The sequence below is a fragment of the Zea mays genome, chromosome 7 (genome assembly GCF_902167145.1).
Source record: "Zea mays cultivar B73 chromosome 7, Zm-B73-REFERENCE-NAM-5.0, whole genome shotgun sequence".
NCBI classification, from domain to species: Eukaryota; Viridiplantae; Streptophyta; class Magnoliopsida; order Poales; family Poaceae; genus Zea; species Zea mays.
Window position 1 is genome coordinate 148,685,570 of NC_050102.1, and position 17,758 is coordinate 148,703,327.

The following is a 17,758-nucleotide window of genomic DNA, read 5'->3' on the forward strand; positions in this document are numbered from 1 at the left end:
GAGGTGGGCCCGACGGTCGCAGTGATGGTGCTCGTTGCCGAGGCAACCCGGGGCCGCAGGCGCTGTGTTGCGCGTGCGCCCGGTGTGGACCGAGGCTTCCCGCACGAATCGGGAAGTCGCGGCGCGGTGTTCCGAGGGGTACCCCTGCCTTCGGGAGGCGGAGCTCTCGGCCCGTCGGACCGCGGCGCCCTCCAGGAGATTCTTGAGCTCTCCCTGGATTCGCCGCCCCTCGGTGGTTGATGGCTCCGACATCACGCGGAGAAGCATTGCTGCTGCAGCCAGGTTCTGGCCGACCCCACTGGAAGCGGGTGGCGGCCTCACCCTGACATCGTCGGCGATGCGGTGCTTGATACCCTGGGGTAGATGGCGCACTTCTCCAGTAGGAGGTTGGCCCGCCCATTCCTGCCCGACGTCCCGGCGGATCGGCTCAAGTGCTCCTGCTCCCTCGTCGAGCCTGGCCGGCACCCCGCGGATTTGCTCGAGCTGTGGGTCATGGCCCCCCGCCGGAACGGGGACCACAGCTAGCTCCCGTAGGATGTCAACGCGTGACACATGCCTAGGGAGATCACCGTTCTCCGGCATACCAAGATGGTTGCCTTCGGAGGGACCCCCTAGATTGACGTGGAAACATTCACGACTTGGGTCGCAGTCCTCGTCGCCGAGGCTGCGACTACCGTCGGAACAGTCGGAAAGGCAGTAGTCGCATGCGGTCATGAAGTCCCGCATGGCACTGGGGATGCCAAGTCCAGAGAAATCCCAACAGAAGTCGGGCTCGTCATCTTCCTCAAACCCCGAGGGCCCGTAGGTCGAGACGTCCGCGAGCCAGTCCCAGGGTGATCGCATACGAAACCCTAGAGGGTTTGGACTCGCCTCTACGAGAGCGTCCGCCAAAGCGAAGTCGCTTGGCGGGTCAAGGCTGAATCCAAAGGGCGTGAGATGGGAACCGGTGGGTACCTCTTGGTCGACGGGCGGTGACGAAGTCACGTCAGGGACTGACTGCACTGTCGTCTCAGGTACGAGGGTGACGCCCAGCAAGCCTTTCGCGAGCATGCTGGCGTCGTCTGTTTGCTCGGAATTGGCGTGTTGCGGGGAGACGGCGCTCGTCTTCGTCTCAAACGCGAGGTCGATGCCCGACGCGCCTCCCGCTGGGGCGCCGGCGCCGTCGACTTGCTCGACAGCCGATGAGGTGTCGCCTTCTGCTTGGCCTTGGTTGCCCCGCCTCCTCCTCCGTCGGAGGGGGAGAGGGCGGGGTGAGCTCAAATGTCGTTCTTCCACCACGCGGGGAAGACGTCATCGATTCCGCCGCCGACGGGCGGGCTATCGGCCGCCATTGTTGCTGTCGCACGGCGGGGGAAGGAGTAACATGTCGTAGCTGCCGTCGAGGGACATGAACTCAAGACTCCCGAAACGGAGCACCGTCCCGGGCTGGAAAGGTTGCTGGAGACTGCCCATCTGGAGCTTGACGGGAAGCTGTTCGTCAACACGCAGCAGGCCCCTACCTGGCGCGCCAACTATCGGCGTTTCGAGACCGGGGGGTCCCTGGGCCGACGAGTGAAATGTCGCCGCGTGCCCCAGCCCAGATGGGTCGGCGCGAGACGGAGCACGAAGGGGGGAAGAAAGGGCAGCCGGAGCGAGAGAGGGAGGTGGAGATCCCGCGGCCTTTGTGTTCTTGTCCCGCGCCCAGGTCGGGTGCGCTTGCAGTAGGGGGTTACAAGCGTCCACGCGGGAGAGGGAGCGAGCGGCCTCGCGCGAGCGCCTGTCCCGTCCTCTTCCCCGCGCGGCCAACCCTCTGTAAGAGGGCCCTGGTCCTTCCTTTTATAGGCGTAAGGAGAGGATCCAGGTGTACATTGGGGGATGTAGCAGAGTGCTAACGTGTCTAGCGGAGGAGAGCTAGCGCCCTAAGTACATGCCATCGTGGCAGCCGGAGAGGTTTTGGCACCCGGTTCGTGTGGTGTCGTGGCCGTCGGAGGAGTGCTGAAGCTTGGCGGAAGGACAACTGTCGGAGCTGTCGAGTCCTTGCTGACGTCCTCTTGTTTCCGTAAGGGGGCTGAGAGCCGTCGTCGTCATAGAGCGTGCGGGGTGCCATCATTGCTTGTCTGGTGGAGCGAGCCAGATGGGACGCCGGTCTTGTTTCCCGTAGCCTGAGTCAGCTTGGGGTAGGGTAATGATGGCGCCCCCTGTTGACGTGGTCGGTCCGTGCCCTAGGTTGGGCGATATGGAGGCTCCTCCGAGGTCGAGGTCGAGTCTGTCTTCTGAGGCCGAGGTCGAGTCTGAGCCCCTGGGTCGGGCGAGGCGGAGACCGTCGGCTGAGGCCAGGGCTGAGTCCGAGCCCTGGGGTCGGGCGAAGCAGAGTTCGTCGTCTTCCGGGGCTAAGCCCGAGTCCGAGCCCTAGGTCGGGCGGAGCGGAGTTCGCCGTCTTCTGGGACTGAGCCCGAGTCCGAGCCCTGGGTCGGGCGGAGCGGAGTTCGCCGTCTTCCGGGACTGAGCCCGAGTCCGAGCCCTGGGTCGGGCGGAGCGGAGTTCGCCGTCTTTCGGGGCTGAGCCCGAGTCCGAGCCCTGGGTCGGGCGGAGCGGAGTTCGCCGTCTTCCAGGGCCGAGCCCGAGTCCGAGCCCTGGGTCGGGCGAAGCGGAGTTTCCTATGGTGCCTGAGGCTGGGCCTGACTGCCTGTCAGCCTCACTCTGTCGAGCGGCACAGTAGTCGGAGCGGCGCAGGCGGCGCTATCCTTTTGTCAGGCCGGTCAGTGGAGCGGCAAAGTGACTGCGGTCACTTCGGCTCTATCGACTGGAGGACGCGCGTCAGGATAAAGGTGTCAGGCCACCTTTGCATTAAATGCCTCTGCGATTTGGTCGGTTGGCGTGGCGATTCGGCCAGGGTTGCTTCTTGGCGAAGACTGGGCCTCGGGCGAGCCGGAAGTATGTTCGTCGCTGGAGGGGGGCCTCGGGCGAGACGGAGATCCTCCGGGGTCGGCTGCCCTTGCCTGAGGCTGGGCTCGGGCGAGGCGTGATCGAGTCCGTCGAATGGACCGGTCCCTGACTTAGTCGCACCCATCAGGCCTTTGCAGCTTTGTGCTGATGGGGGTTACCAGCTGAGAATTAGGAGTCTTGAGGGTACCCCTAATTATGATCCTCGACAAATTTGGATCGAGAATTCGATTTTTGGTGTTACTTTTGAAATTTTCTCGCGCACTATTTTAGAAATGAATGTTTCTCTCAGACTTCTGATCGGCTTTGGATTTTTAGTCGGAGAAAGTGAATCGTGACATTTTAAAACCGCTGTCGATACGGGGTTTTGAGTTCGGTTCGGACATGAGATATTTGGTCGAGTCGGATAAAATTGATTAGAGGACGACATATTGAGCATTCTGTTTGAGAGTACGGACTCAGATTAAAATAGTCGGACATCGATCAAAGTTCGAGGAATTAGACTCGAGCTCAGATTAAATAACAGTCATCGAGAGTTTGATTAAATGAGCTTCAGATGAGATTTATAATTCGAGATGGATTATCGAGTTCGTATTCGTGCCGGGAATTAAAAGTTTTAATAGGCTCCAAATTCGGCCTTCTGTGAGACTGAATAACTCCGAATTCGGTGAGATGTGAATGAGAAATTTGGATAATCAGACACATACGCGAGCGAGAAAATAGAATTTTTCATTGAGCATCCGAGATTAGGATAACTCTCCCGACGTAACACGAAACTGACACCTGGGGTGTCACAGGCACGCTCGCCGTTCGTCTCTGACGCGGCCCGTACCGGCCAATGCCGGCGACGACTGCTAAGGATAACTATCGGGGAGGCTTCACCGACCTAAGACGATCTAGGAACATCCACTAATTTGACATGAACCCCACTGGGAACCGTCTGCCCATGATTAGGGCAGAAACCGAGTTCATGAGCACGCGTTCCCGCTAAATCATGGCCGAATTGAGCAAACGAGTGCCATGGTAAGCTTCACTAGCATGCAGAGCCACAAAAACAATACTTGAATTGGACAGCGTCTTACCAGAGCGGGCTGGCCACGGGTGAGCGGTTCTCGTTGGCGCGACAATCGGATTTGGGGGAAAATGGCGTCGTGGCGTGCTCGGGTGGAATTGAGGACAGAGCTTGGGGCTACACGGCAGCAAGAGGTTCTAGTTTTACTGCACACAATCAATTTGAGAGGAGGGGGCAGAGACAACGCACATTTGGCTTCGATTCAACCCACGGTGTGTGTGATGGTCGTGCCTCACCGGGAATCACAGGGCTATTTATAGCCGCGGCGGTCCGGCGATCACCTCACGACCACAGATAGCATCGCGAGCGCATGCCGACCACGTCAGTAGGAGACATAGTGAGGGAGATCACGACATGAGTGCCACCGCGGCAAAATTTACTGGTCACGGTGGCCACCGGTGAGGACTCCGGTTGGACTCGGGGAATGGCGCCACGTACGAGTTATCCATCCCTGGCGTTATCCGTTCCTCACCGGGCACGAATCAGAACGGCGGCAGCACGAATCGCGGCGGGGATCGTCGGCGGCGAGTTGAGCTGGCGTCCTGATCCTCTCAGATACTGTACCATGGCTTCCTTCATTCAGTTGGCCTGACAGCCCAAGTTTAGGGTTAAATTTCTCTTAATTTTCTGTGGCAACATACCTACAGTTCTGCAGCAAAGTTGTAGACCAAAGATTCAGCTATAATTTTGCCACAGCAGCTATAGCCAAATTCCTACTGGATCATGTTTGAATTTGTACCCAAAGTTTCTGTGGTTACACTGTGAGTCTGAAATTCAGACTTCAACAACCTATCAGCCTAACTTTGGGTGAGTTTTTCTTCCATTTCTTCATATCAACCATGCTTACACTCTTAAGCAAAGTTGTTCTCCTTTGATAGGTCTACAAATTTGATGCGGTGACCTAGGCAAAAACCTTAGAATTTAAAAGTTACAAAGCTCCAAAGTTGAGCTCAAACACTGAATTTTCAGACTTAGCTCAAGAACACAAATGGGTCCTTTTTGCAAATAGGTCCAAAATTCAGGGTTTAGCTTGCAAATTCACATATTTGTGAACCATTTGACTTAGGATACCTTATTGTCATGGTTTTTGCACTTAAGTCCAAAAGTGCACTAATTTTGCACTTAGCCCCCTAGGGTTTAGGTTTAGGGTTTTCCACAGTTCCACTTAGGGTTTCTTGCACTCTTAGGGTTTGGATCCTACTTAAGTTTATCCATGGTGACACTTTATGACTTCTTCAATTGAATTTTGAAGTTTTCACTTGTTTAGGCCTTATTTGCTCTATTAAACCCAATCTAGGGTGGAGTATTCTACTCTAGGGTTTGATTCACAAAATGTCATATCAACACAACTTGTATGAAATTTTTGCCTAGTGAATGCACTATAGGTGTGTCAAACATATGCAATGCCAATGCTTATGATGCTATGCTCAAGTTTTAGTGACAGTAACACCAGGGGTGTTACAAGTACCCTCTAGTTGTCGACCTCGTGATTCAAGAGAGCCGAGTAAAAAAGGTTCTGGTGGATGGAGGCAGCAGCATCAATGTCACCATCCCCAAAACGCTCCAGGCTCTGGGAATTTCGATTGCTGACCTTACTCTTTTGGACACTCCATTCTTCGGCAACATACCGACTAAGGGGGAGTACCCACTACGACATATCTTCATGACAGTCACCTTCGGCGCCCCAGACAACTATCGGACTGAATTCCTATGCTTTGAGGTAGCTCAGTTCGACTGCAGATATAATGCCATCATCGGGAGGCCAGGACTAGCCAAATTCATGGCCATCCCCCAACCACCACCATTCAATGCATCCAAGTTTTCAAACCATTGCATTCAATAGAAGAGCTCTAGACTTCACTCCAAGACACAAACAAGAGATCAAATCCTCTCCCAAGTCCAAAATCACTCCCAACACTTAGTGACTAGTGAGAGAGAGAGATTTTCGTGTGCATTTGAGTTCTTGTCGCTTGGATCACTTTTCTTCTTCCCCATTCTTGTTCTCAACACCTTTGTAATCAAAGCAAGAGACACCAAGTTGTGGTGGTCCTTGTGAGGTCTAAGTGACCCATTTGATTGAGGAGAAAAGCTCACTCGGTCTAGGTGACCGTTTGAGAGAGGGAAAGGGTTGAAAGAGACCCGGTCTTTGTGACCACCTCAATGGGGAGTAGGTTTGCAAGAACCAAACCTCGGTAAAACAAATCGTCGTGTCATCCGCTCTATTTCTTTGGTTGATTTGTTTTCGCCCTCTCTTTCGGACTCGGTTTCATTTCTAATGCTAACCTGGCTTGTAGTTGTGCTTAAAGTTTATAAATTTCAGATTTGCCTATTCACCCCCCCTCTAGGCGACTTTTAATTGGTATCAGAGCCCGATACTTCATTAGAGTCTAACCACTCGAAGTGATGTCGGGAGGATCCGCCAAGAGGGAGATGGAAACGGACACAAGTCACGGGAAAGCTCCATCGAAGGAGTTCGGCGCCAAGGGAAGGGAGGAATCACCTCCTCGCGTCAAGTCGCATTGGAGTGGCGACAAGAAGAAGAAGATGAAGAAAGTGGTCTACTACGAGACCGACTCTTCGTCGCCATCCACCTCCGGCTCCGACGCACCGTCTGTCACTTCTAAGCGCCATGAGCGCAAGAAGTTTAGTAACATCCCCTTACGCTACCCTCGCATTTCTAAACGTACTCCATTACTTTCCGTCCCATTAGGCAAACCACCGGTTTTTGACGGTGAAGATTATTGTATGTGGAGTGATAAAATGAGGCATCACCTAACCTCACTCCACTCTAGAATTTGGGACATTATTGAGTTTGGAGCGTAGGTACCATCCGTAGGGGATGAAGGATATGATTCAGACGAAGTTGCCCAAATCTGACACTTCAATTCCCAAGCCACTACAATACTCCTGGCCTCTCTAAGTCGAGAGGAGTATAATAAAGTGCAAGGGTTGAAGAGTGCCAAAGAGATTTGGGACGTGCTCAAGACCGCGCACGAAGGGGATGAGGTGACAAAGATTACCAAGCGGGAGACGATCGAGGGGGAGCTCGGTCGGTTTGTCCTCAACCAAGGAGAGGAGACACAAGCCATGTACAACCGGCTCAAGACCCTGGTGAATCAAGTGCGCAACCTCGGGAGCACAAAATGGGATGACCATGAAATGGTCAAGGTTATTCTAAGATCACTTGTTTTTCTTAATCCTACACAAGTTCAATTAATTTGTGGTGATCCTAGATACAAGCTAATGTCTCTCGAGGAGGTTATAGGGAAGTTTGTGAGCTTTGAATTGATGATCAAAGGCTCCAAACAAATCATCGAGCGAGGCGCCACCTCCACACCCGAGGTGCAACCCATCGCATTCAAAGTGACGGAGGAGAAGAAAGAAGAGTCTATGTCCAGTAGGCTCCCCATCGACGCCTCCAAGCTCGACAACGAGGAAATGGCGCTCATCATCAAAAGCTTTCGCCAAATCTTCAAGCAAAGAAAGGGGAGAGACTACAAACCCCGTTCCAAGAAGGTTTGCTACAAGTGTGGTAAGCCCAGTCATTTTATTGCTAAATGTCCATTATCAAGTGATAGTGACAGGGGCGACGATAAGAAGGGAAGGAGAAAGGAAAAGAAGAAGTACTACAAGAAGAGGGGCGGCGATGCCCACGTGTGTGGGGAATGGGACTCCGACGAGAGCTCCACCGACTCCTCCTCTGACGAGGACGTCGCCAACATCGCTGTCAACAACGGCCTCCTCTTCCCCAACATCGGCCACAAATGCCTCATGGCAAAGGACGGCAAAAAGAAGGTAAAATCTAGAGCCTCCACTAAATATGCAACATCTAGTGATGAGGATAACTCTAGTGATGATGAAGATAGCTTGCTTGCTCTTTTTGCCAACTTAAACATGCAACAAAAGGAAAAAAATTGAATGAATTGATAAGTGCTATTCATGAGAACGATGAACTCTTGGATAGCCAAGATGAATTCCTTATTAAGGAAAACAAAAAGCATGTTAAAGTAAAAAAAATGCCTATGCTCAGGAAGTAGAGAAATGTGAAAAAATAACTAGTGAGCTTAGCATTTGCCATGATACTATCTCTAACCTTAGAATTGAAAATGCCAAATTAATTGCTAAGGTTGAGAAATTAAATGTTTGTGATGATTCATTTGCCAATCTTAAAAATGAAAATGCTAGTTTGATTGCTAAGATTGACAAATTGAATGAATCAATTTCTAGCCTTAAGATTGAGAATGATAAATTAATTGCTAAGGCTAAGGATTTAAATGTTTGCAATGTTTCTATTTCCAATCTTAGAAATGAGAATGCCATGTTACATGCTAAGATTGATGAATTAAATGTTTGCAAACCCTCTACATCCACTGTTGATCATGTTTCTATTTGCATGAGATGTAGAGATATTAATGTTGATGCTATTCATGATCACCTAGGTTTAATTAAACAACAAAATGATCACATAGCACAACTAACAAGTAAAATTAATGAGCATGAGATAGAAAATGAAAAATTTAAATTTGCTAGAAGTATGCTCTATAATGGGAGACGCCCTGGCATTAAGGATGGCATTGGCTTCCAACAGGGAGACAATGTCAAGCTTAATGCCCCCAAAAAAATTATCTAATTTTGTTAAGGGAAAGGCTCCCATGGCTCAGGATAATGAGGGCTATATTTTATATCCTGTTGATAATCTCGAGCACAAGATTAGGAGAATTCATGCTAAGAAGACTCACTCTGTTTCCCATCATGCTTTTATGTATAAGAGTGAGGCTTCTAGCTCTAGGCATTCTACCCATGTTAAAATGCCTAAAAAGAAATCTCCTATTGCATCAAATGAACCCAATGTTTCATTTAAGACTTTTGATGCATCTTATGTTTTAACTAACAAATCCGGCAAAGTAGTTGTCAAATATGTTGGGGGAAAACACAAGGGCTCCAAAACTTGTGTTTGGGTACCCAAGGTGCTTGTTTCTAATGTCAAAGGACCCAAGACCGTTTGGGTACCTAAGAACAAGGCCTAAACTTGTTTTGCAGGTTTATGCATCTGGGGGCTCAAGTTGGATCATTGATAGCGGGTGCACAAACCACATGACTGGGGAGAAAAGGATGTTCTCCTCCTACGAGAAAAACGATGATCCTCAAAGAGCTATCACATTCGGGGATGGAAATCAAGGTTTGGTCAAAGGACTTGGTAAAATTGCTATATCACCTGACCATTCCATTTCCAATGTTTTTCTTGTAGATTCTTTAGATTACAATTTGCTTTCTGTTTCTCAATTATGCAAAATGGGTTACAACTGTCTTTTTACGGATATAGGTGTTACTGTCTTTAGAAGAAGTGATGATTCAGTAGCATTTAAGCGAGTATTAGAGGGTCAGCTATACTTAGTTGATTTTAATAAGGCTAAACTCGATACTTGCTTAATTGCTAAGACTAATATGGGTTGGCTTTGGCATCGCCGACTAGCCCACGTTGGGATGAATAATCTTCACAAGCTTCTAAAGGGAGAACGCATTTTGGGACTAACAAATGTTCATTTTGAGAAAGACAAGGTTTGTTGCGCATGTCAAGCAGGAAAGCAAGTTGGTGCCCAGCATCCACACAAGAACATCATGACGACCGACAGGCCGCTTGAGCTACTCCACATGGATCTATTCGGCCCGATAGCTTACATAAGCATCGGTGGGAGTAAGTATTGTCTTGTAATTGTGGATGATTATTCTCGCTTCACTTGGGTGTTCTTTTTGCAGGAAAAATCACAAACCCAAGAGACCTTAAAAGGATTCTTGAGACGGGCTCAAAATGAGTTCGGATTAAGGATCAAGAAAATAAGAAGCGACAATGGGACGGAGTTCAAAAACTCTCAAATTGAAGGCTTTCTTGAGGAAGAGGGCATCAAGCATGAGTTCTCTTCTCCCTATACACCTCAGCAAAATGGTGTAGTGGAGAGGAAGAATAGGACTCTACTTGACATGGTAAGGACCATGCTTGATGAGTACAAGACCTCAGACCAGTTTTGGGCGGAAGCAATCAACACTACTTGCTACTCCATCAACCGGCTCTACCTTCACCGAATCCTCAAGAAGACATCATATGAACTCCTCACCGGTAAAAAGCCCAATGTTTTATATTTTAGAGTCTTTGGTAGCAAATGCTTTATTCTTGTTAAAAGAGGTAGAAAATCTAAATTTGCTCCTAAGGCTGTAGAAGGCTTTATACTTGGTTATGACTCAAACACAAGGGCATATAGAGTCTTTAACAAGTCCACTAGACTAGTTGAAGTTTCTTGTGACATTGTGTTTGATGAGACTAATGGCTCTCAAGTAGAGCAAGTTGATCTTGATGAGCTAGATGATGAAGAGGCTCCATGCGTCGCGCTAAGGAACATGTCCATTGGAGATGTGTGTCCTAAGGAATCCGAAGAGCCTCCACAAGCACAAGATCAACCGTCATCTTCAAATCAAGCATCTCCACCAACTCAAGATGAGGATCAAGCTCAAGATGATGAAAATGAAGATCAAGAAGAGCCACCTCAAGAAGAGGACAACGATCAAGGGGGAGATGAAGTTGATCAAGACAAGGAAGATGATCAGGGTCAAAGACCGCCTCACCCAAGAGTCCACCAAGCGATACAACGAGATCACCCCGTGAACTCCATCCTAGCTCGGTGATATTCATAAGGGGGTAACCACTTGATCTCATGTCGCTCATTTTTGTGAACATTACTCTTTTGTGTCTTCTATTGAGCCATACAGGGTGGAAGACGCATTAAGAGATTCGGATTGGGTGTTGGCAATGCAAGAGGAACTCAACAACTTCACGTGGAATGAAGTATGGCATCTTGTTCCACGTCCTAATCAAAATGTTGTAGGAACCAAGTGGGTTTTCCGTAACAAGCAAAATGAGCATGGTGTGGTGACAAGGAACAAAGCCCGACTTGTGGCCAGGGGATATTCACAAGTCGAAGGTTTGGATTTCGGTGAAACCTATGCACCCGTAGCTAGGCTTGAGTCAATTCGCATATTACTTGCCTATGCTACTGTAACGCCCTGAATTTGGGGGTAGAATTTTTTCTTCTTTTCTCTCACCAAATTCGGGCGTTACTCTCTCTTCTCTTTCCCCGTTTGCTCCTTCTTCCCAATTTCAAACCAGTATAGCGGCAGGTGTCCGTGTCATGTATAAACCAAAACCTAAGTGTCATGGGTGTTGCATCATGCCGAAGCACATTTCTTTGTCTGAGGTTGAGTGTTCGTCTCGTTCCGTTCCGGATTTTGATTCGCGTTTTAAGTCCGTTTAGTGGTCCGCGCGCGTCGTGGGTTTTCAATCCGCAAAGTGGCTCGGCCCAGCCCAACTTAGCCCAGCCCAGCTCAGCCAGCCCGGCCCGCCCCGGCCTGCGCGCCCCTGGCGCCCAACCCCCCCCCCCCCTGCGCCCCCCATCCTCTCTCTCTCCCTCATTTGGATCTCCCGCGCAACAACTTCCCTCTCCCTCTCCCACCTCTCTCTCCCCGTGGTGCCCTAGGGTTTGGAGACGGCGATCACCGGATTTTGGACCCCGAGGTGAGCTCCCCTCCCCTCCCCCATCTTCTCTCTCTCCCTCTCCCTCCTCTTCTTCCCCACGCGCGCGCCCTCCCTCTCCCCTGCCCGCGCCCGACCCCATCCCCGCCCCTGCCCGGCGTGGCGGCGCCCCTGCCCGCCCCTCCCCGCGGCGGCGCTCGGCCTCCCCGCTCGGCCCGCCCGCTCGGCCCCTCCCCGGCGGCGCTCGGCCTCCCCGCTCGGCCCTCCCCGCTCGGCCCCTCCGCGGCGGCGCTCGGCGCCCGCCCCCGGCTCGCCCGCTCGGCGCCCGTCCCCGGCTCCCCCGCCCGGCCTCCCTCCCGCGGCCTCGCCCGCCCCTTCCCCGCCCGCGGCGGCGGCGCCCGCCCCTCCCCCGGCCCGCGGCCGGCCTCGCCCGCCCCTTCCCCGACCCCGGCGGCCTCGCCCGCCCCTCCCCGGCCCCCGGCGGCCTCCCCCTCCCCTCCCCCGACCCCGGCGACCTCGCCCGCCCCCCGCCCGTCCCCCGACCCTGCGGCGGCGATCCCGCCCGCCCCTGCTCGCCGGTTCGCGTCCCCGGCGCGGCCCCCGGCGCGGCCCCGGCCGGTTCAACCGCCCCTGGACCGGTTCAACCGCCCTCCCCCCCCCCCCCGTTCGGCCGCCCGTTCCCGTCCCGGCCTCGCCCGACCGTATCTTCGCTCGCCCGCGCTCGCGGTGATTATTCGTTAATTAGCGTGTTGCGTCGCGCGCTTCGCCGCGCGACGGATTTGTCTAAATTCAGATTCTATCTTGTGTTGCGTCGTGCGCTTCGTCGCGCGACGATCCATTTTTTGTTTTAGGTTGTTTAAGGTGTAACGCCGCGTGTGTATTCACGCGACGTTCCACTTTGGACTCAGTTTAGTCGACGTATGCCGTCATGCGCTTCGTCGCGCGACGCTTAACGTCTCCTCGTAACTAAGGCGAAGTGTCTCGTTGCGTGCTCGGTCGCACGACGAGTCGTTAACTTCTTAATTTGTTTTAGAGAGCCTTGTCGCGCGTCTCGCCACACGACCATCTTTTTGTTTATCTCCACCTGCTTATAATAATTAGACATGAAACATGACTTTACTTTACGCTAAACATAGTGTCTACATTAAATTTCCTTCCATTAAGCGAGTGGTTAATTTATAATCATGTAACGTGATCGTTTCTCGACTGTCTTTTCCTCTTTCTCTCTTAACCGTACTCGCGAGCCCGCGTAGAACGTCTGTTTACTTATTGCATTCTATTGTATGGTGTACTGTTCTTTTGTATTAAATATGTGGATGTATGTATGTTTGCGCTCGTATAGAGAACGATCCGGTTGAAGAGCCCGAGGAACTCGCGGGAGAAGCCCCTGAGCAGCAGTCGGTTGGTGGAGGCAAGTGTCCCTTGACCTATCTCTGTCCTATTCATTCTTTAATTCACCTCCCGCTTTACATATTTATACCTAAGGTTTGACTAGCTTTTGTTATCCCTGTCCTTGATTACCTACTTGGGTTGGATTATTATTGTTTAGCTTTATGCTATTGCTCAAACTCTAATCAATGAACATGATGAGATTATCTATGATACGCTGTTTTCCCTTCTCTTATTATGATGTTGTACTTGTGGCCTCAAGGGGGCTCGAGCAGTTTCTCGAGTGCCTCTCCGTAAGGACCTGTTCTATGGATGACCGCCCGGGAAAACAGTGCAACCATGAGGGTAGAATGGGGTGCCCTTAACTGAATAATTAGAGGATCCGGGATGTAGTTCACTTAGCCGTCGTGCCGTCAATGGGGCTCGGTGTATGCGGCTCGCTCTGCCAAGGTTGATTTGTCCCTTGGGGAGGAGTGCGGTACATCTAGGAAACCTAACGGGTGGCTACAGCCCCGGGGAATCTTTGTAAAGGCTACGTAGTGATGCCCTGCTGGGTCACCTTGGTAGTGATCAATGGAGAGTCATGATCTCCGGGCAGAATGGGAATCACGGCTTGTGGGTAAAGTGCTCAACCTCTGCAGAGTGTTTGAAAACTGATATATCAGCCGTGCTCACGGTTATGAGCGGCCAAGGGAGCTCCAGTGATTAGTGGTACTTGATCAGACATACTTTGGTACATGTGATTATGAGATTGATGGTTTTGGTTATGACTATGGTGCTGGTAAGTGGTATTCTTTCCGTTTGGAAAGGGTACATCGGGTTAATAACTTGGGTTAATGCTAAAACTTGGCTTTCTACTAGTAAATAATAATCTGACCAACTAAAAGCAACTGCTTGACTTATCCCCACATAAAGCTAGTCCACTACAGCCAAACAGGATACTTGCTGAGTATGTTGATGTGTACTCACCCTTGCTCTACACACCAAACCCCCCCCCCCAGGTTGTCAGCATTGCAACCACTGCTCAGGCGAAGATGAAGCTGTGGAAGGAGACTTCCAGGAGTTCCAAGACTACGACGAGTTCTAGGTGTGGGTTAGCGGCAACCCCCAGTCGGCTGCCTGTGAAGGCCGCGGTTATCTACGTTTCTTTTCCGCACTTTGATTTATTGTAAGAACTATATGGACGTCTCAGACGTACGATGTAATCGACTATTATTCCCTTTTAATACTATTTTGAGCACTGTGTGATGATGTCCATATTATGTAACTGCTGTGTACGTGAATAACTGATCCTGGCACGTACATGGTTTGCATTCGGTTTGCCTTCTAAAACCGGGTGTGACATAAGTGGTATCAAAGCCGTGCTGACTGTAGGACCGCTAACCTAGAGTAGAATGGTCGTTCTAAGGACTATAGACCTCTGTCTCTGCCTTGACTTTGATATCCCTTCAAAAGTTGGTCATACCGACCAAACCTATGTTCTACTATACATTATACCTTGCTGAAAATCATGTTTTATTCTAATCCTTCATTCACTCATGATTCATTATTTGTTGGTCCTATTAATTCTGTTCTCACCCTTTTGCTTGCGATGTCTTTTGTAGATGGCTCGACTTAGACACACTGCACGAAAGTCAGTCATCCCCTTCTTACCCTCCCGCCTTGCTGAGCGTCCGCTTCGCCGTCCCGTGGCTGGACAGTCCAGCCACTTGGAGAGACTGCACCACCGCCTGCATGAGGAGCAGGAACGTCGACGACAGGAGCAGCAGGGCTCTTCTTTCTCGCTCCACCAGGAGATAGAGTCTGTGAGGAGCTGCTCCCCTGTGCTTCCTCTGGAGCCGCCCCCTGCACCACCACTGGGCGTCCCAGCTTCTGGAGTAGCTGCTGGAGGAGACCCAGACGACGGAGGAGGCGACGACAGCTCAAGCCACGACACCGACTTCTCTGCTAACCTTGAGCCGGAAGGATGGGTTGCTCGACCCATCACTCGCGACGCTGCTCGCGGGTGTCACTTCCACGATGCGCTCGACACCCTGCTACGTCGGGCATTTGACCGGCATACTTGGTCCGTCGAGTATCGCTGTGTGGTCTACCAGCACAGTCGCGGGGTCTACCCGGACCGCTGGGAGGCAACCTGCTTGGTGCGCTGCCCGGAGAACAGTCTCCAGGGTGCTGAGGTCTGCTCAGAGCACTATTCTATCTCTGAGCGGGACTCAGCTGAGGCAGCCATGCAAGATGCTGCACGGCGTGCGCTTTCGCACTACTGCTCGGTTTTCGGTGGGGCAGCTGACGGTCTTGACCTGAAGTATTACCCCCGCCGTCCATCCGGCAGCACAGGAGGCGTGATTGTCTCACCTGTCGGTGAGGGCAATCCTAGGTTGAGCAGCACAGTCAACCTAGCCGCCGTGCTAAACACGGAGCTGGACCATGCATTAGACGAGCTGAGTAGGGCTCGTGCTGAGATCGCCCTGCTGCGGGCTGAGCGCGCGGAACGTCGTCACCTGGACGGTGGTTCCCCCGCTCCCGTCGGGACTCAGCACCCGTACCGCTCACCTCAGCGTGGACACCAGTCTTATGGCAATCCCGACTGCAAGACCAAGATAAATCTAGAACCATAGATCGTTAGAGTTGGATCTTGTAATTAATACGAAATATATACATAGAAGCTTCAGTCTTAGCGTTAGTCTCGCTCTTAGTTAAGTCTTAGTTAGACAGGGTAGTTTGCTATATCCTGTGCATTTATGTTTGTCATGATGAACTATGTTTGGTTTGGATCTTTGTAATGATTGTCACCAGAGTGTGGGTATCCCCTGCATTTTGGTTTACCTATTATGTTAATAAAGTTAGTTATATAGTGGGGAAACCTTTTATTCCACTTTCCTCTTTATCTGAGAAGCTGTGTGGTCTGTGTTGGAGATCAGTGAAGATGCTCATCTGTTCAGTGCTGTTGAAGAATTCTATCCTCTTTTCTTATGCTGCAAGATTTGCCAGATCAGTTCTGATGTGTGGTTGCATTCTGCAGATGTCAGAGAACAGGCGCAGAGGAGGAAGGCGTGCTCAACAGGAGCGAGCCGCTCCGCAGGATGAGGTGCCCCAGCAGCAGCACCTGCCGCCCCCGCCCCTGATGTCCATCGAGCAGATGTTTCTGATGCAGACTCAGGCGGTTCAAGCCATCGGTCAGACTTTGGCCGCCATTCAGCAGCAGCAGCAGCAACAACAGCAGGCCCCACCTCAGCCTCAGATGCCCCAGATGCCTAGAGACAAGCGTGCTGAATTCATGAGAGGTCATCCACCAACGTTCGCTCATTCTTCTGACCCCATGGATGCTGAAGATTGGTTGCGCACTGTGGAGCGGGAGTTGCACACCGCTCAGTGCGATGACAGGGAGAAAGTCTTGTATGGTCCCCGTCTGTTGAGAGGAGCAGCCCAGTCATGGTGGGAGTCTTATCTCGCCACCCATGCCCACCCTGACGCCATCACTTGGGAAGAGTTCAGAGGTAGCTTTCGTCAGTACCATGTTCCTGCAGGTCTGATGACAGTGAAGAAAGAGGAGTTCCTGGCTCTCAAGCAAGGGTCATCGTCTGTCAGTGAATACCGAGACAGATTTCTGCAATTGTCTCGCTATGCTCCTGAAGATGTCAACACTGACGCCAAGCGACAATACCGTTTCCTGAGAGGCTTGGTTGACCCTCTGCAGTACCAACTGATGAATCACACTTTCCCGACATTCCAGCACCTGATTGACAGAGCAATCATGACAGAGAGGAAGCGTAAGGAGATGGAAGATCGTAAGCGCAAGATCAGTGGACCCCAGCCTGGAAGCAGCAATCGTCCTCGTTTCTCAGGCAATCAACCTCAGCAGTTCAGGCAAAACCAGCGTCCACCTCAGCATCAGCAGTTCCAAAGGCAGTATCCTCAGCATCAGTACCAGAACCGTCAGAACAATCAGTCAGGAGGTCAGTTTCCGAGGCAGAATCAGCAGGCACCTCGTCTTCCTGCCCCAGCAAACCAACAGAACAGTCAGGCAGCACCAGCTCAGGTTGGAAACAGAGCATGTTTCCACTGTGGAGAGCAAGGCCACTGGGTGATGCAATGTCCGAAGAAGGCAGCCCAGCAGCAGTCAGGCCCCAATGCCCCAGCAAAGCAGAATGTGCCTCAGCCTGGAGCAGGCAATCGCCCTCAGCCGCGTTATAATCATGGAAGGCTGAACCACTTGGAGGCTGAAGCAGTTCAGGAGACCCCCGGCATGATAGTAGGTATGTTCCCAGTCGACTCCCATATTGCAGAAGTGTTATTTGATACTGGAGCAACGCATTCTTTCATTACTGCATCGTGGGTAGAAGCACATAATCTTCCAATTACTACCATGTCAAACCCCATTCAAATTGACTCAGCCGGTGGTAGAATTCGAGCCGATAGCCTTTGTTTGAATATAAGTGTGGAAATAAGGGGGATAGCGTTTCCCGCCAACCTTATAGTAATGGGTACTCAGGGAATAGATGTCATCCTAGGGATGAATTGGCTAGATAAGTATCAGGCAGTTATCAGTTGTGATAAGAGGACAATCAAGTTGGTGTCCCCACTAGGAGAGGAAGTGGTGACCAAGTTAGTCCCGCCTGAGCCAAAGAAAGGAAGTTGTTATCAGATAGCTATTGATAGCAGTAAAGCAGACCCAATCGAGAGGATCAAGGTTGTGTCCGAGTTCCCGGATGTGTTTCCAAAGGACTTACCGGGTATGCCACCAGAGCGGAAAGTTGAGTTTGCCATAGAGCTTCTTCCTGGAACCGCCCCTATCTTCAAGAGAGCTTACAGAATATCTGGACCAGAGTTGGTTGAGCTTAAGAAGCAAATTG